This window comes from Nuphar pumila, chromosome 3, assembly GCF_984573655.1.
Source record: "Nuphar pumila chromosome 3, dmNupPumi1.hap1.1, whole genome shotgun sequence".
Lineage (NCBI taxonomy): Eukaryota > Viridiplantae > Streptophyta > Magnoliopsida > Nymphaeales > Nymphaeaceae > Nuphar > Nuphar pumila.
In genome coordinates this window covers 108,984,207-109,004,862 of record NC_143251.1, presented here as the reverse complement: position 1 = coordinate 109,004,862, position 20,656 = coordinate 108,984,207, and the positions used below count along the sequence as shown (strand labels likewise).

At 37.0% G+C, this 20,656-nt stretch overlaps 1 long non-coding RNA gene and 1 pseudogene across 3 annotated transcripts; one reads left to right on the top strand and one right to left on the bottom strand.

Moving 5' to 3' along the window:
* The first annotated feature begins 467 nt into the window (after nt 1–467).
* On the top strand, nt 468–1,046 carry LOC149843257 (benzyl alcohol O-benzoyltransferase pseudogene; annotated as a pseudogene).
* A 10,820-nt stretch (nt 1,047–11,866) lies between these two features.
* LOC149843256 (uncharacterized) lies at nt 11,867–19,572 on the bottom strand. 3 transcript variants are annotated; one of them, XR_016431124.1, is made up of 5 exons: nt 19,421–19,572; nt 18,141–18,250; nt 17,251–17,496; nt 16,990–17,097; nt 11,867–12,295 (listed from the first exon to the last, which is right to left on the bottom strand). It is a non-coding gene; the product is annotated as an uncharacterized LOC149843256 (long non-coding RNA). The 3 variants fall into 3 exon arrangements; XR_016431123.1 differs by having other exon boundaries at nt 16,990–17,275; nt 17,408–17,496; XR_016431122.1 differs by having other exon boundaries at nt 16,990–17,496.
* Nucleotides 19,573–20,656: the final 1,084 nt, after the last annotated feature.

Genomic DNA, 20,656 nt, shown 5'->3' with positions numbered 1-20,656 from the left:
TTTTTGTATTTTGATTTAGCAACGGTTTAGCGACGGAATGTTTCCGTCGCTAAATATCGCGTAAATCCCTAATCCCATCCCTCTTTCTCTTTTCCCTGTTTCTCTGTATTGCTCCCTCCCGCCCGTCGGCTCTCGCCACCGTCCGGCCACCGCCGCTCGCCAGCCGCCGCTCCCCGTCCACCGCTCGCCAGCCGGCGCTCGCCAGCTGCCGCTCCCCGTCAACCTCCCGCCACCGTCCGGCGAAGCGCAGGTAATCTTCTTCTTCTTCTTCTTCTTCTTCTTCTTCTTCTTCTTCTTCTTCTTCTTCTTCTTCTTCTTCTTCTTCTTCTTCTTCTTCTTCTTCTTCTAAACGCAGGGGGTACGCCCCTTCCCTGCCGGAAACGGAGGGGGTTTAACCCCCTGCCGTGCTTTCCGGCAGGGGGGGTCGACCCCCTGCGTTTCCGGCAAGGGGGGTCGACCCCCTGCCTATGGCGGTGCCGCACTGCCGGCCTCCAACCCGATCCGGAGGAGGAGGTTCGCCTGTTGTGCATCTTCAACGCGCGGTCCCGGTACATTCCGCCGCTGCCGCAGGGGTACTACGGCAATGCCTGATAGTAATCCCGGCAGCTGTCTCGATAGCGGCGAAGCTCTGTGCGAACCCACTAGGTTATGCGGTGGAGCTCGTGAAGAAGGCCAAGGAGGAGGTGACAGACGAGTACATGAGGTCAGTGGCGGACCTCATGGTGCTCAAGGGCCGGCCTAACATCACGGTGGTCCGCACCTTCGTGGTCTCGGACATCAGGCATGCCGGGTTCAGCGAGCTGGACCTCGGCTGGGGAATGCCGGTGTACGGCGGTCCAGCCAAGGGCAGTGACGGCCCAATCCCCGGCTTGGTTAGCTTCTACGTCAACTCCAAGAATAACGAAGGGGGAGAAGGGATGGTGATCCCGATTTCCTTGCCTGCTCCAGCTATGAAGATCTTTGAACGGGAGCTCAAAAAGATGCTGTACGGACCCGCCCCGGATCAAAAGTCCACAGAACTTGTTTTTATCTTATCTGCTTTGTGAATAAAGATCAATTCATTGCCAAACAAATTTGTTATGAGATACCTACGTTGCCTATGTGATCTGTTTTGAAAAGAATTTTTGTTATGGATACCTATGCTGCCCATGTGATCTCTTTTTAAAAAAAATTGTTATGAGATACCTACGTTGCATATGTGATCTGTTTTGAAAAGAATTTTTGTTATGGATACCTATGCTGCCCATGTGATCTCTTTTTAAAAAAAAAAAAAGTTATTATGTGATCCCTATGTTGTCCATGTGATTAGCTTGAAAAAAAATTTGTAATATGTGTATATAAGATGTCCATATGGTTTTAAGTGTAGTTTGCATATATGTTGTCCATATGGATTTTAAGTTGAAATTTTTTTTGTAATGTATATATACAAGTTGTCCATGTTGTTCAATTTGTTAGTTTGTTAATGTCTACTGGTAGTTAGTTTTACTTCAATTTGTTTTCTTGAAATCTGGTTAGTTAGAGTATTTCAATCTATTAGTCTTTTATAATTATATTTTTCTTAGATAGATTGGTATTTAATGTTCTCACAATCAGTTAGTTAGATTAGGGCTATTTGAATTCTTTATGATAGTGGTGGTTAAACGGAGTTCACATCTTTTCTAGTAAACTAATTGATTGATTTACTATTCCTTTGCTAAGTAGTTCAGATTAGAAATTGTCTATGACTTTATGTTAGTCGACTGGTTCAACATGTTATAGCTGGTTTGTTAAATTAGCATCTTCTAGTTAGATTTGGCTTAACATATATACTATTTTTCTTTTCTCTTCTTTCAATTAGTTAGAGTTGTTTTAATTTGTTTTAATTTTTTTAGTTAGTGTTTCATCTTGTTTCATGATTAGTTAGTTTGTTACTTAATTTGTTTTGTTTTTGTGCAGATTTTTCAACGGAACCAACTCGTGCTCGGCCACCTGTGGTAAGTAAATGACAAAAACAATGCAAATCGGGTAAATACCCGTGGTGAGTAAGTGATGCAAACGTATCACATGTTATTTAATTTATTGAATGCAGCACTTTATTGTTCACACACTCACTTAGTTGTTGATATCTAGGACTGCTTTGTTGGAGTTCGGAGATCATGCTAAGCATGATTTTAATGTAGAAATATGGAAGTGTTCTTATTTTTGGAGTACGGAGTCCATGCTAAGCATGGTATTAGTTAGTGAGATATTGAAGTGTGTTTGCTGCAGGTACATGTTTGCCATTTATTTGATATGAATGATTATGATGTATTGCAATGTTTGATGTAATTGTATCCATGCTTGCATGTAGTTACTTTCAATTTGATTTTGACTTCCATGTGAAATTTTATAATAAAAGCATGCTTCAAATGATTGTATCATGTCATTAATAGTTTGCACATGAAAATATTAAGTTATCAATGCATGCATCAAAATTCTTGTTATTGTTTGACATAGTATATTGCATGATAAATTTGATATTTTCTTCATCGTCGCATTCTGATTGTTTTTTTCTTAATTCGTTAGGATACTATTCGTAACATCATACGACAGAATGACTGCAAACCGTGAATGGATGTACCGTAGGATAGTGGACAATGAGTTATCGCATGAATATATGGATGGTGTCGATAGTTTTATTGAATTTGCAACGGCGAGTGTCAGTACGGTAGATCCCACAGGTCGGATTAGGTGTCCCTGCAAGATTTGTAAGAATAATCGATTTGTAGAACCTCATGGCGTTAGACATCACCTATACAGGAAGGGTTTTGTGAGTGATTATCAGAACTGGGCGTTTCATGGAGAAGAATTTAGAAACGATTTTGATGCACGGGTGAATGTGGTGCACGATAATCCATATACGAATTTGATATTTGATGCTGCAGGAACAGAACTGGGTTCTGCTATGAGTTCTAGTGATGTAAGAACTGTCGTAGATGAAGAATCACCAAACGATGCAGCTAGTAGATTTTATGATTTACTTAAAGATGCTGATGAGCCACTTTGGAACGGTTGTGAGAGTCACACTATCTTGTCTGCAGTTCTTCAACTAATGAATTTGAAGTCCGAGTATAATTTGAGTCAATCATGTTTTGACCGTTTGTGCATGATTGTGAAGAGTATGTTGCCTAAAGATGAGAAATTGCCACAAAATTTCTATCGTGCGAAAGTTATGGTCAACGCTCTAGGTATGGGTTATAAAAAGATTGATGCTTGTCCAAATCACTGCATGTTGTATTTCAAGGAGCAGGAAAACGACATATCATGCCCGTCATGTGGGCATCCTCGGTTCAAGCCAAAGACAAGAGGCAATGGTAGCACGAGATCAAAGGAAGTTTCATACAAGTCGCTCCGCTACTTTCCTATCACTCCTAGATTGCAGCGATTGTATATGTCTTCAAAGACAGCTAAACACATGAGATGGCATGCAAATAAAGTTCGACACGATGAAAACAAGATCACGCATCCTGTTGACGCTGAAGCTTGGAAGCACTTTGATCGTACTCATCAGAACTTCGCAATGGAAGTGCGAAATGTTAGACTCGGTCTATGTACAGATGGATTTAATCCATTTGGGGGTAGATCAACTTCATACTCATGCTGGCCAGTATTTGTAACTCCATACAACCTTCCACCAAGCTTGTGTATGAAACGTCCAAATCTTTTCTTGTCTCTGTTGATCCCTGGTCCGACCTCACCTGGCCAAAATCTTGATGTATATCTAAGGCCATTGATTGATGAATTAAAAGTACTGTGGGATGACGGTGTTACCACGTATGATGCCCACACAAAAACAAAATTTCAACATGAAGGCCGCTGTTCTATGGACAATCAGTGACTTCCCTGAGCATGATAGAATCACATATAAAATTTTTGGCTTTGCCTGCCTTAGAGCACATATGAGCATGCTATATTCACATATTCAATTTTTTTACTGCCTTAGCACACATACGAGCATGATCGAATCACATATATAGTTTTTTGCCTGCCTTAAAGCACATCTGAGCATGGTAGAATCACATATAGAGTTTTTTTATATGCCTTAGAACACATATGAACATGCTATAATTACATATTCAATTTTTTGACTGCCTTAGCACACATATGAGCATGATAGAATCACATATATATATATATATATATATATATATATATATATATATATATTTAACTTTTTGTCTGTCTTAGAGCACATATGAGCATGATAGAATCACATATAAAGTTTTTTTGATTGCATTAGAACACATATGAGCATGCTATAATCACATATTCAATTTTTTGACTGCCTTAGCACACATATGAGCATGATAGAATCACATATATATATATACTTAACTTTTTGTCTGTCTTAGAGCACATATGAGCATGATAGAATCACATATAAAGTTTTTTTGATTGCATTAGAACACATATGAGCATGCTATAATCACATATTCAGTTTTTTGACTGCCTAAGAACACATATGAGCATATTATAATCACATATTCTGTTTTTTGACTGCCTTAGCACACATATGAGCATGCTATAATAAAATATAGAGTTTTTTAACTGCCTTAGAACACATATGAACATGTTATATATCATTTATGATAGAATCACATATAAAATTTTTGGCTTTGCCTGCCTTAGAGCACATATGAGCATGCTATATTCACATATTCAATTTTTTTACTGCCTTAGCACACATACGAGCATGATCGAATCACATATATAGTTTTTTGCCTGCCTTAAAGCACATCAGAGCATGGTAGAATCACATATAGAGTTTTTTTAGATGCCTTAGAACACATATGAACATGCTATAATCACATATTCAATTTTTTGACTGCCTTAGCACACATATGAGCATGATAGAATCACATATAGAGTTTTTTTATTGCCTTAGATCACACATGAGCACATGATAGAATCACATATAGTGTGTAATTTATTTCATTATATTTTGTTTATCAATACTGACTGTTCTTTTCTTGTGTAGGCTGCTAGCGATAATCAGGGTAGTGGAGCTGAAGGGACAGATAAAGACAATGAACAAGAAGACGCACAAAATCTTGGTGATGATTAGAGGACTTTGTTGAAGAAGTTCTATTTTTTTTATTTTTCCTAATTGTAATTGTTGAATTGTAAATAATTAAACTTCTTAGTTTTAAGGTGGAATGATTAATTATTATAGATACTTGTTATATGAATTTTTTTGTGTGGTTTGTTTTTTATTTACAGGAAATATAAATTGTACAGGAAATATAAATTGTACAGTTCTCCGTAATTAATTTTTAAATAAATTTTTTTTGATTTTTTTTCGTTTTTGCGACGGATTAGCGATGGATGATTCCGTCGCTATTCATATTATTCTAGCGACGGAATTAAATCCGTCGCCACGCCGTGGTCGCCGTTTAGTACCGGCGGATTGGCGACGGAATGTAGCGCTCGTTATTCCGTCGCAATTAGCGACGGACTTGGCGACGGAATTATTCCGTCGCCAGTTAGCGTCGAAATATTCGCGACGTAAGCATACTGTCGCCGCGTTGTCGCTAATCCGTCGCTAACATGGTTAGCGACGGATTAGCGACGGATTAGCGACGGAAGGTGGTCGTCGCTAATCTACTGCTTTGTTGTAGTGAGGCTTGAATGAGTAGGCTTTGCTTTATACAATAAGATGACCAACTTAATCCTTTTTAGAAATATTGAAAACAAGACTTAAAAGCAAAATGTACCTATGCATAAAAAGGAACCGACCAAATGAGGGGGTAGTCTTGACATCGTTAAGGTTGAAGAGTTTTTCTTCTAAATGAATCATCATAGTCTTAAAATACAGAATATGAGACCAAGCATGCCCCTTAATGATTCATCATTTGCCATGTTTAGGCTTTATAAAAAGATTTATCCTTCTATTTCAGTGCAAGCTTATCCATTTTATGTTTTATTATCATAATGGACTATACTTTCAAGCTTCCTCCTTACTTATGAATCCACAAATTTTTGAAAGCAAAAAGAGAGGTTTTCACAAGAAATTTTTTAGAAAAAGGGTCCAAAAATAAAAAATGAATTTAAGAGTTATAGAGTTTGTTCTTCAAGGTTGCATGTCTTTCTTCTTCCTTTGAGTATGGATCAATCACACCAAGAGCTAAAAATTCATTTTTGAGGTTGTAGCTTGTGAGCGTACGTACCTCATTCCCGAATCATAAAAAAAATAAGGTCAATGGTGTGAGCCACCAAGACTCGAGAAAAAGATGAAACAAGCAAAATATACCAATGTTAGGAAATTCAATACTTATAAAAATATAATAAATAAATATAAAAAATGAATCAAATCTCACCTTGGGCTTATGTATCCCTTTATACGTTGTTGATGAGTGTGGTAGAGCACATACAACACTTTAGCTAAGCGTAAACTCCAAAAAGGGGTGAGATAAGGGATCTGGGTCCTAGGCTAGGTCTAGTTGTGCTAGAATTTTGACAAAGTAAGGCTATAGCCAAGTACTTGAACTCTAGATGCAAGAATAGGGTTCTCTATTTATAGTTTTTATAGCGGATCTAGATATGTTTCTTGCGTATATGGGATCCATCATTTTGTACCCAATCCAAATCATGAATGATTGAAATTCATCCAAAGTATGTTGCTTAAGATATAAGGGTGGATTTTTGTAAAGAGGTTTTGAACACAGAATATTTCTTTTTGAGTTTAGAAGGAGGCTAGGATAGGATGACAACACATTTTCTAAAACAAGAAGAAAATGTTGATGACAATTATTGATGACAATAAATACAATTTGTTATCAACGACAAGTGTTGCCGACAATTCATGAAGTGACCTACTCCTGGAGACAAATAAACGTATCATTAGAAGATGATGACATCACTTCCAAGAAAGACGCTAACTACTAATGACAATTCATGAAAGTGCTGATGACAATCATTCTATTGCTTAGCAGTCGAAAACTTGTTTTGCCTAAAAAATTTGATCTTGATGTCAGATTGATCTAATTTTTGGTTATTTGAAAAGTTACTTTAATTCTTCATTTGGTCAAAAAACCCAAATAAGTCATTTTGAAGGTTAAACACATAGTCAAAGTTAACCTTATCTTGAGAGTAAGTAGAAAGTATGATTTTTTTGGTATGTGAAATATCCTGGTAAAAAATGGGGTGTCTACATATGGTTCTCTTTGTTGTCAAGTATGCGAAGCTCGATCAATAACAAAGAAGTAGATACACCAGTTTTTTAAAAAGAGCAAAAGATTGGCTCTAGCAATGTATTTTTGAAAGAGGTATTTATAGAAGACAAAAACATAAAGGACTAACAATGCAGCTCGATAGCTAGAGTTGTGTACATAACTCAACACGAGGGTCTCTTTATGATGTATGTCTATATAAGTAGAGAAGTCTTGTCAAACGAGGTTGACAGAAGACTAAACTAGTACATTGTTTCACACTAGGGCTTTTTCTTAAACTCAATAAATGCAGGCGAGAAGTCTCTGCTGAAAGAGATAAGAAAAAAGATAAAACAAGTGCCTTGTCACTTAAAATCGCACAAAAGATGACTGATGATTTGACAAAAACAAAGATTTTCTTTTGAAAAGAAAAAGACAAAGACAAGATTTTTGGGGCAAGCATAAAAAAGACTGACATTTTATTTAAAAAGGGGATGGATGGTGCCAGTTTCAAAGATGCGCCTTTAGAAAAAGATTGGGTTGAGGATGATTTTTGTGTTTGTCAAATGGGTTTCAGATTGGTCCATTAATTCGTGGGTCTACAAGATGATCCTAAGATAATACTGGATAGACTTACCTAATAGGACGAGATAATTGTATTTTTAAGAACTATGTAAGTTGCAAGAAAACTTGTTCGTAACATGCAGAAAAATGCATATGACATGATGCATGATGAAATGCTCTGATCTGACCCATTTTGATCAAGGTGATCACGAAGCGAGTTCTTAGGATAATTTTTTTGACTCTTAAAAAATTAATTTTATAAGAGAACAATGTGAAAGATACTTAACCTTAGCTTGTTTCAAGTCGATATCATCATCTTTAACGAAAAATGATTATGTTATCAAAATATATTTTCAAACATTCCTCACTTCCTAACTTAAAGATTAACTATTCAAGGTGGAAGGGTCTGGTTGACAACCAACCATCAGCCTTAAGACAAAGCATAAACCTTATTTCACACAATGGTCTTCCCAACGTAATAAGTAGCCATTCAAGGTTGGAGGTCTTGTTGACGACCAACCATCGATCTCAAGATGAAACAAATAAGACGAAATATAGTAAGTCAAAGACATTTTTAAAAAATTGACTCAAAATGACACTTGCAAAAGCTATGATAATGATATGTGCATTGTGAAAACCCCAATTTGGATAAAATTGATAAAGATTACAGAAAATTTTGTCAAAACAAATTTTGTTGTAGGATCAACTTATAAACCTTTGTAGGTCAAATGAGACAACATGAATAAATGACAAATATATAAATGCTATTGATGAGACAATTAAATTGTGATGCCAAAAAACTTCATGACAAACAAAAGACAAGACAAAGATGGCATTTATAATTGACAATTGTGTATGAGATAATGTTAAGTGACATGGTAGAACTTATGAAATGTAATGTGAAAGATGACCTAAGTCTAAAAATAATGCTCCAATCTTTTTTTTAAAGAAAAAAAATTGTGCCTTGTTAATTTTTTTGAAAGTAAATGCTAAGAATAAATTTTTTTTATCACATGACTGAATGCTTGCCTTGGAAAGTACTGCAAACATGAGAAAAGTGAGTGCAAAATGAGTATATGTGCAACTTGCATTACTCAACAACAATTTAATTCTTTATTAATGTTGATTTGATTTTACTTTTCAATTTTTGCCCTTAATTGAAGCCATCATAAAATAAACAAGCTCACTTTTTTTATTAGGATAAATCTTATGTTTGACTTTTAAATTTTTAAGCAACCAGTCATATAAGTCCATGTATAAGCTCTGCTTCAATAGCTTTAAATCAAATCTCACAAAGACTGAAACTCAAAAAACTTTTGAATGAGCAAGACTCGACCATGTAAGCCTAAAAATGAGAGCTCCAAGTGTGCATAAAAGCCTAGAACTTTTCATTTCGATTCAGTTTAACCTCTGTATTGCAAAGTTTGCATCAAACTTAACCATATTAAATATTTTCAAGTGATCAACCATTTCCCAAAGACTTTGAAGGAAACAAATAAGATATGAGTTATTGAACTTTGAACAATGAAGTGAATGGTAATGATATGGTAAGAGATGAAATGGTGATATTTTTTTTTTCAAATTTTGGGTATCACAAAGCACAAAAGATGTACCAATGATGGTTGGGCATGACATTCTTAAGCGTGAAACTCAAAGAAAAGCAAGTAAGTTAATGAATTTTGGGCATCTCTTACTTGAGATCTTTGATTGGAGATGAAGCACTAATTTTTTTTAGAGCTTTCTCATGTTTTTTTTTTTCAATAATGCCTTTTTTTTCAACAATACCTCCTTTTTTTAATAATGTTTTTTTCTTGCATTTGACATTTTATTTGTAAGATTTTTTTTGTATGATCTTCATAAAAAAATCCCAAGACAAGGCCAGAATGGACAGGTTTTGTTTTGTACAATGAAATGACCAACTTAGCCTTTTTTAGGAATGTTAAAACAAGACTTAGGAACAAAGAAGAGGATGATAAACATACGATGGATAAGTCAAAATGACCAACTGAGGGGATAAGAAGCAAAGACAAAATAAAAAATAGTTTTGTCATCGTTCAGCTTTAAGAGTTTTTCCTCTAAGCGAATCACTATAGTCTTAAATTACAAAATACCCTTGTATGATTCATCCTTTACTATTTTTAGGCTTTATAAAGAGATTTATCCTTCTAATGCAAGCTTTTTCATCTTATGTTTGTCTCACAAAGGACTACACGAAATTCGAATTTTACTGACCCAATCATTGCACCAATAAAAGTTTAGCGCCAGTGAAAAGTATTCAAATTACATTCGCTAGTGAAAATCATTTTCACTGGCACAAGTTCAGTGCCAGTGAAAAGTTGTGCCAGTGAAAACTTTTCACTGGCACAATCATAGCACCAATGAAAATCTGTTTCAATGTGCTTTTTAGCATTTACTAGCGCACACTAGTAAAAATGGCAAATCGTAAAAAAGATAAAAATAACACTATTATGGTTTCATTTCTCTATAGTAGATAAAAGAAAATATTTTGTGCAATTGCAAATACACTAAATTGGCAAACAAAATGGCACCAAAGCTATAAAAGAAAGCTTACAAGCCCCAATCATTTGCTTGATTTTCTGTTAGCCAAGCATCAAAGAGCACAACAATGTATTATCCTAAGAAGAGACAACTCACGTCCCTTATACATGTACACTAAGAGGAATTCAAGTAGAGGCTCCAGGCTGCCAGATTCACCAAACATTTTTGATGAAAGATGTCGATTAAGAAATTGCATACCATTCCCAATCCATGATGGCTGGTTAGGACGAGGAAATGAAGCATTAAATAGTCCAAAGTCCAACTCAAGGACAATATAATCATTGAAGCTGTCCAGAATAGAGGATACGAAGGTACACGCCAGAAAACAAACATGTAGAGCCAGAAAGAGAAAAAAATCGAATGTCTACACATTAACAACTTAAAACAGAACAAAATAGAGATACAAATCAGCCAAACCAATTAAAGGATGAATCACAACTCTAATAAATACCCTGCTAGAATTTGATTTCTGTTCAAGACATGCTCATTGTGAGAAGTACCAGGGGCACACACATGCAGCCTCACACATGCACACACACACAAAGAAAAAGGTCAAGCAGTCTATGATAGTCATTACATAAAGATGAATCACATGAGGAACATATATAGAGGAAGGTTTACCCGCAATAATTTTGACAGAATCTGAAGCCAAGTTGGGATTCTTTGATCGAATTCCTGGAATAGTTGACCTGTTTCCACTTTCAAGAAAATAAAGATTAAGGATGATTGTGTTTGCTAATTTTGAACCAGCAGCACCATTTATTTGTACATGATAATTCCCAAATATATTAATTTGAGAGAACCTTCTGTCCAAAATTGATAAGTTATCCATAAGCCGCGAGACAGAGAAGTCCATGGAAGATATTAATGCCATAAGCTCTTCACGTGTCATGGTGGAGGATTCCTGGTCCTGGTTGCCCAAAATTGCTGCCCATGGAATCTCGGATTCAATAGCAGGAACAAAGGCTTCAATCATAGATTCTGCTGCATTTGTACTGCTTGGTCCAAATATATTGTCTCCTATGTAAAACGGACTCTTCTAACATGGCACCGCACCCGCGTCGCACCCAGGCCGGTGCGATACTTGGATACATCTTCCTTTGTGTTAGGTGAAGTTAACCACATTGAGGTTCATTTCTATCTAAAAGTAGATTCAGTTAACCCTATATATATATATATATATATATATATATATATATATATATATATATATATATATACTCTCCGCAACCCCGCACCCAAGTTTTTTTAAAGTGCGACCCATCCGCACCGATGTGACATAGATTGTCTCCTATTTTAAACAATAAACCAACACAAAATATTCAAGTATTCAAAGTTAATTTTCTTGGTAACACAGAACGGAAAAGATACCTTGAAACAACATTATTTTCAAGGACTCAACCAGATCAGAGACACCTACTATTAAGGATATAGCTATACTTTGTTAATCAGGCAGTTAAATGTATTGAAATAGCCGAAGATATACTTGCCTCAAAAGTCAAATTCTAATGCACACCAAACATATAGTTATTCTGGTCGAGAATCATAGCTTCAAAGTCTTGGAATTTGGATAGAAGATGAATATGTTTGCTTTCATTAACAAAAACAGAAAGGTTTACAAAGAGATGTAGAAGTTTCCTTGGCTTGTTTATGTAACTCATCTGCAAGTACACATTTTAAATTAATGCAGTATTCAATAGCCTTCCAAAACACGCATCATTACCATGTACTCATTATTTGAGCAAAGATGTAACTAGGATGAGAGACTCATCTTCTTCCTTATCATGGCCTCGATAAATAACTGCATGATTAATTTGTATACAACTTCAAGTAATTAAGCAATCTGGTTCATTCATCCAAATAATGTAAATTTGCTTCTATATAAAAAGCATCATCAATGACTTCAGCATGTACAAGTATTGAAGCATTTCCCACAGTTTAGCTGTCATTTCCTCAGTCAGCAAGCAGCTCCCAACCTCATCAAATGATTAACAATCCCTTTACAGCTGTATCGTTGAACACCCAGCTTAAGCAAAATCCCTTTACAGCTAAAAAGAGTTATAAAAGAATGCAACAGGAACGAGTAAAAATCAAAGAAATACAACAAATCCGCTTAAGACTTCTCAAAAAACACAATAACAATTCCACCAAGGACAACGTGTTCTAGAGTTAGCAACCCTCTTTCATCAGAGCATTTGTGAAAAATGCTATACTTGCTCATCTATGAGTATGTATATAACTTCAGCCTCTGTTTATGAATAAAAATCACACAATTTTCAAAATATGTTTATCCCTTTTCCAACAAAATTAATGTTTAACAGAATCTCACTGCCTCTAGCAATGCACTTCGAGGCTACTTTCTCTTACAACAGCTTCCTCACAGCCACGATATCTGCATTTTTTTATTTGACAAAATTATTGTCCCTTGATACACAAACAACGCCTAAAAATCCAATAAAAGAAAAAAAGCATGGTCACCTCTCGTTGTCATCTTCAACACATACAATTGTTCTATCCAGATCTAAGTCACAGGGACTCGGCAAAGCAGGTGCCACACCCGCGTCGACGCGACGCGATGAGGGTGTGGTCAATGCACCCAGGGTCATTTTCGTCCATGTTTCGGACGTTAAAAAAAACCCAAAAAAAAAGAGGATTAGGGCAAACATTTTTTTGCCCTAATCTCTCCTCTCCTCTCCTCTCCCGCGCAGCTCAGCTCGAGCCCTCTCCTCCCGACGCCACCTCCTAGGCTCCTCCTCTCCCTCGTCGTAGGTACGTACCCTCTGGCTCCCTCTCGCTCTCTTGTTGGGTCGGCAAGGGAGGGGCCGAGCCCCCCCCCCCCCCCTCTTGCTCTCTTGTTGGCCCCTCCCCCCCTCTCTCTTGCTCTCTTGTTGGGTCGGCAGGGGAGGGGCTGAGCACCCCCTGCTCCCTCTGTTTTCAGCAGGGGAGGGGCCGAGTCCCCCCCCCCCCTCTCGCTCTCTTGTTGGGTCGGCAGGGGAGGGGTTGAGTCCCCCCTACTCCCTCTGTTTTTGGTTGGGGAGGGGGTCGAGCCCCCGTCCCTGCTCCCTCTTATTTCAGAGGAGGGGCTGAGTCCCTCCCTGTTTTTTGGCAGGGGAGGGGTAGATCCCCCCTCCTTGCTCCTGATTTTATTATATATATATATATATATATATATATATATATATATATATATATATATATATATACTGTATATATATTATATATATTTATATCAAGATAATGTTTGTATAATTGATTTGAAATTTTGAACGTATTTTTTTCTTCGAGATAAAAATGACGGATAAAGGGAAAGGACTTGCATCATCCTCATCCCAACATATGAGTTCTGTTGCTAATTTTGCTGATAGTTGTAGTGGAATTAATGATATAGGGCCACTATGGGTACATGTAGATACACTTGCAAAAACTGGAGAAGGAGGTGGTGGAAACAAGAGATTTTGATGCAAGCTCTGCGAAAGAGATTTTGTTGGGTCTTACACAAAAATAAAGGCTCATTTGTTGAAGATATCAGGACATGGCATTTCAGGATGTAGAAAAGTTGATGAGGCAATGCAAAGACAATACAAGAAAATACAAGAAGAATATGAGAAGAGAAAGGCAATAGTCGATTCTTATGAAGTTAGTGTGCCATTTGCAAGCCACCAAGAAGATGCTGAAAAAAAAATAAAAGTCAATGTAGGAGGCAGAGAAATGATACAAGCAACATTCAATACATATGGAAAAGAAGAATTGAATAGAAAAGTTGGAAGGTATTTTTGTTCTAGTTCACTCCTATTTAATGCGGCTAGAAATCCTTATTGGAAGGATTTAGTAACATCCTTGGCAAATTGTAATTTGAGTGGTTATGTGTCTCCAAGTTCAGAAAAAATATGAACCACACTTCTTGCAGAAGAGAGGGCAAAGGTGGAGAGGTTGCTGGAAATTAAAAAATATTCATGGGAGCAAAATGGAGTTTTTATTGTGTCTGATGGATGGACATATATTCAAAGGCGTTCACTGATCAATTTCATTGCTTGTTCGCTTAGTGACTCAATATTCTTGAAAGCAGTTGATGCATCTGGGGAATATAAAAATACAAAGTATTTGAAGGGATTGTTTATAGAAGTCATAAAAGAAGTAGGTGATCAGAAAGCGGTACAAATCATTACAGACAACGCTCCAGTTTGTAAAAGTGCAGTGTTGAGTTTGGAGAGTTAGTACCCTCATATTTTTTGGACACCATGTGTAGCACACAGCTTAAATCTGGCCCTAAAGAGTAGGGGTGGCAAAACCTGATACGACCCGCCAACCCGCCTCTTAGGCGGATTCGGGTTTGGAAAAAACAAACCCGTTTAATAAACGGGTCGACCCGCATAACCTGTTTATTAAACGGGTCGGGTTCGTGTTAGGGGTATGTCAACCCGCCAACCCGGCTGACCCGTTTAATAAACGGGTTAGGCGGGTGGGTCAACCCACCAACCCGACCTGCCAACCTGACCCGTTAACCCGTCAACCCGACCCGCCAACCCGTTGACCCGCTAACCCGACTCGTCAACCCGCGAACCTGAGAACCCGTTTACCCGACCCAACCCATTTATTAAATGGGTTGGCGGGTCGTGTCGGGTTACCCGTTTATTAAACAGGTCGGGTTCGTGTTTGCCACAACCGACCCGTTTAATAAACGGGTCGGGTTCGGGTTGAGGTATGCTGACCTGCAAACCCGACACGATTGTCACCCCTACTAAAGAGCATCTGTAACCCCAAAGAAGAAGAAAATTCACAAGCATATGCTTTATGTTCATGGATTGAAGATTTAGAAAGAAATGTCAAAAGCATTAGAAATTTTGTTGTTAACCACCATCGTGCTAATGCTATATTTAATAGGCATTCTTACTTGAAATTGTTAAAGGTCGCTGAAACACGTTTTGCGTCCATCATTGTGATGGTGAAGAGGATTAAAAGAGTAAAGAATGCTTTGATTAACATGGTGACTGATGAAAATTGGACATTCTATCGTGCTGATAATGATATCAAGGTTCAAGAAATTGAAAAATTTATTCTTGATGATGAGTTTTGGGACAGAGTGGTATACTTCCTTCAATTTACGTAACCTATTTGAAAAATGTTAAGAGAAGTTGATAAGGATAAGCCCATGCTTCACAGAGTTTATGAAACGTGGGATAATATGATTGAAAAAATACAAGTTATAGTTTTCAAGCATAAAGAAAAAAATCTTGCATTGGATGATTCAAAAATTTTTAATCATATTCATTCAATTTTAGTCAGAAGATGGGATAAGACCAACACTCATTTGCATTGCATGACACATTCTCTTAATCCAAAATATTATGCAAATAAGTGGCGGGCTGGTGGTATTGGTCGTGTCCCTCTAAATTTAGACCCAGAGCTATCAAGACATAAAAATATGTGTATAACAAGACTTTTTCCAGAAGCATATCTTCTACATCAAGTCACACAAGAGTTTGGAAATTTTTCATCTTCGAGATTATATAGATCGGAATTATTCGCAAGAGAAGAAGATAATATAGATCCTATCACATGGTGGTCAACATTTGGATTAGAAACACCTCTTCTCCAACGTCTTGTTTTAAGATTTCTATCGCAACCTGCTAGTTCATCTTATTGTAAAAGAAATTTGAACACATATTCTCAAATCCACAACATGAAAAGAAACAAACTCACCAGCAAGCGTGCAGAGGATTTAATATATGTTCATTCAAATCTTCGATTACTTTCACGAACCAATGATGAATACAGGTATTAATTTGCTCTCTTAGTTATTTGATTATTTCTTAGTTTTTCATTTAAATATACTTGTATTGTATTTAACATTTTCAAATTGGGTTTGTAACGCAGACAAGAAACATCTAAATTTTTTGATGTAAACCCAGAAGAGTGTGACTTCGAGGGAGAGCATGATTCCAATATAACAAACATGGATTTAGCTGAGCTCAGTATTCCTTCTAATGATGCATTTGATGATGAAGAAGAAAATTATTAAGATCCATTACTTCATGAGGATATACTTTGGTATGTAATTTAGTTCTTTTCTGCTTTACTTATTTGATTGATATTTAGGTTGATATATTGTATGCATGATGAATGATATTATGACAATGTTAACTGTTAATTGTTAAAACTTCAAAATTATATATATATATATATATATATATATATATATATATATATATTTACATTTTTGCCCCTGCCACACCCCCGCACCCAAGGTTTTTGAAAGTGTCGCACCCCTGCACCCGCACCCATGTGACATAGATCCAGATCTTTGCTTACAGAATCACTGGTTTTAATGCTGGAACTGTGCAAAATCACCATATTAAAAAGGATTTAAAGTGGTTCAAAAGGTTAAGTTAAAACCAACAAACTTTAGATTCTACTCTGTCTAACATTGATATTAAAAATCTTCTGAACAGTTTATTCCACAAACTATAATGCTGCATCCATTTTGCCAAAACAGGTTTTACAAGTTACTGTCTAGAAAGCCTTTGCAGCCACTCAATGTCGATGTGGGTGTTGCAAGGCAGATATGAGAAGAAAAAAGCAGCAGATTGTTGACTGTTGCCTTCATTTTTGGCCTTTTGTCTTCTTGGTTTTTCGTAAAGTTAACACTGACATGCTAACGTGGGTGTTGCAAGGCAGGTATGAAAAGAAGAAGAATACATACCGGAGGATGCTCACTGGATGAGGGCTGACTGAGGAGCAGCACATGACCGGAGAAAATGGGGACAGATAGTAGAGGGCAAGGAACGAGAGTCCTCCTGAGTCTCCCTTTCTTTTTAAATGTTTTCAAGAGAAACACAAATACATGAGAAGAAGAAAAACCTTGTTTGTTGTTTATGATACATCTCCATGAAGTACAATATAATGAACTTGAATGAAAGTATATTGCTTCATCAAACCAATCAACATAAATAAAAAGACATACCATCACGCTTGGAGAAATCATTGCCCTGCAATGAGTCAGGAAAAAAATCAAAACGATGTTTGTTTAATCTAATATTCGAAATAAAGAAATATAAGAACTTGCAAAATCTTATTTTATCCTCTACACAAGCCCAGGGAAGGATAAGTTCAAGACACACTTGAGCCATAAATCCTTTAATTATGCAATGGAAAATGGATCCTTTATAATGTAAGGCTTTTCCACTGGAAGCTCCAATATCCTTTTCACCTGCGAAAGCATAAAAATATCAACCTCCTCTTCTAAAAGTAGGGAGGAAAGAAAAGACTTTGGCACAAAACACAATAAGGTGCAATACAAAAATCCTGTAAATTTATTCTACTCTAACAGGTAAGCTGTAACAACATCATAGAACGAATTGTCTTTTTCAGAAGAGTAAAATATCAGTCAAGAGAGAATTACTATATCATTTTAACTAGATAATCTGCATAACATAACGCAACCTCTTTGTTTTCATTGCACAAAGAGGAAGGCTGCTATTAATAGTTTACGTATAAAATGTACCTGTCCACAAATTTTGGATTTAACAACTCTTATGATTACTGAAATACAAACTTTAAATCACAGAGACATGCCAGCTCATTATTTATAGCCATAGAATGAGAAAGGTGGCAGATAGCTACAAAAGAAAGGGAATGTTAACATGTACAAGTACAAAATGCTCGGAAGTTCTCTGCAGTCTTCGGAAAAATATCTGAAAAGAGCTGCAAATTTCATAATAAAATCACTGTTACACTTTTACTGACAGAAATGCCACAACTTAGAAAATTAAAACACAAAAAAAAGGAAGAACTTTCCTACAAAAGGACCAAGGGGAGACCAAAGACATGCATTACTTTTATTTGCCAACATACCTCGAATACCATTTTCTCTGCAGGATCTCCACCAATAGATACATCGAGAAACACTAAAGGATTCTTATTTTTAGCCATCTCTCACAACGTTGTGGTTGTTGCAACTTGAACTAATCATAGAAAACACAGTATCTCAGCATATTACACTCGACATAATACTCGAACTGAAACTTCCTCCAAAGTCGAAAGCAACAAGTTTTAAGAAGTAATGAACTATCCAAGACAACAATAGCATGATCGAAATTTTGATATAGAAAGAAGAGGAAAAGATTGTTAAACCGTGTGTGACGATAGCTAGAGCTGATTAACAAGAATACGACATAACAACTACAAACATATAGCTTGTCCCAGAACATATTTCCCAGATCCCACAAACTGAACAATGGAAAACCAACTTGTTACCGATCATAACCATTCTGTGCTAGAAAACATCTTCAAACCACTCAAAAATATAACCAAGAACAAAAATCCAACAAAATACGGAATCAATCAACTTGTTTTCTCCTACAGAATTTCTTCGTTTGCAACCCACACCATGTTTCTGGACAAACTCAAAATCTCCCCCACTGATCAGAACTGACTAAGCGCATTTAACCAAACCATCAAGCTGTAACCCCTAAAGAATCAAATCAAACAACTCACGAGTAGATAAGATCCCACACAACCCACTAACACAACAAAAGATACACTCTCACATGCGTGGACGCACAAACACACAACAACAAAAATAAAATCTACATGCACTCATCCGCAAACAACACCAAAACAAGCGAAGATCTCTAAACCCTAAATGGCAAGAAACCCAAAACCTAGCTCACAAACACAGGCACGCAAACCCAAAAACAGAAAGAGCAACCAATTCGCTGGAATTGCAGAAATAGAACCGCAAAATCCACATAGAAAAGAAGAAATTTGATGATGAAATCTGAATCCACCAGCATATTCGGAGGAAAGAGATGCAAAATCCCCGCACAAAAGAAGCAAACGAAGAAAAAAATAGGATTTTAGAGGATACACTTACTAAGGTTAGAGGGTGCAGACTCAGAGATTTGGGGTTGGGGAGAGAAGAAGAGGAAGGCACCCTCTCTCTCTCTCTCTCTAGGGAGCGAAGAAGAGGGGTGAAAAACCTAAACCTAACGTAAACCCTCTCATCTTGAAATCCAAAGAGTAACTAAAAAAACATGAGGTTAATGCGCGGTGCCCGTGTTGAGAGACCCGGCCAGAAAAACATCATAAAAAAAGAAAATTTCCAGCGAATCTCAGAGAAAGAGAGAGTATACCACGAAGCGTCGGTGGCTGGGGCCTATGTTGAGAGACTTGATGGGCTGAGAGACGGGCGGTGCCATCTCGCTCCGCCTCTTCGAAGAGGGACGAAGCTCAAGATGGTAGGGTTTTAAGTTTTTAGGGTTTTCAGAGATTTCTTATCACTTCCTCCGTGGTGGGAGAGGAGCCCGAGCTGACAACGGTGCCTCCAGCATCCTGCGATGGGCAAGGGTTTGGGGAATGAAATAAAAAACGAAGGAAGGAAACAGAAGAATTTGGTTTTGTTTGCCCGTCCAACATTTCAACGGGCTTTACTGGCGCAGATGTGAAGTTTAAGTTGCGCCGGAGAAACATTATATATATATTTTTTTGAAAGTGGTGTTTTCCAGAAAAGATGCTTTCATTGGTGCTGGTTTTTCCATCATTGTAAGCTTTTTCTTTAATGCAACCCCTTTTTGTGCGCCAGGAAAATGCATTTTTACAATGGCTATCATCAGGGTACACCAGTAAAATGGGGATTTCTTACTTTCAAGTTTTCTTTTCTTAATACAGAAAAAGAAACCGATCATTGCTAATAATGCAAGAGTGCTATAAAGTTCATGTGAACTTCTCGTAAATATAATGACTTTTAAGCAAAAATGATTTAAATGACAAAAAATTTTGCAAAAAAAGAGGCAATCCTTTCGAAAATTTTAATTTTTTAGAATTTTCAAAAAAAATTATTTTTTTGAGATTTTGAATTTTTATTTCTTTTAGATTTTTTCAAATAACTATTTACAATCAGACAACTCATTCTCATTGTCAAAAAATACGAGAATAATTAACGTGTGATCTAAACTATAAGAGGTTGAAAGAAAACCTAATCCAAATGGTATCGTTTTTTCCTCCTATGACACTCTAACCTAGTGTGAAGAATGGGGTGTGCTTTAGATTTACCCTACCAATAGAACGAAAAATGTTGTGAAGATAAGTCTATAAAATCTGTTAATCTTTACATGAGTTCTTAAAAAAAAGAATTTGGATTTAGATCGGATTCGGGTTGGATGTCGACCCTCCCCTCCGCCCCCCCCCCCCCCCCAAGGGGATTTCTTTTTAAAAGAGAATCTCGATGTCCCCCAACTCTCTCTCTCTCTCTCTCTCTCTCTCTCTCTCTCTCTCTCTCTCTCTCTCTCTCTTGTTGGGACCACCTCAGCGGAGCCTCCCTCACCGGGACCACCTCGCTGGAAGCTCCCTCCTTTGTATCTCTCTCGTTC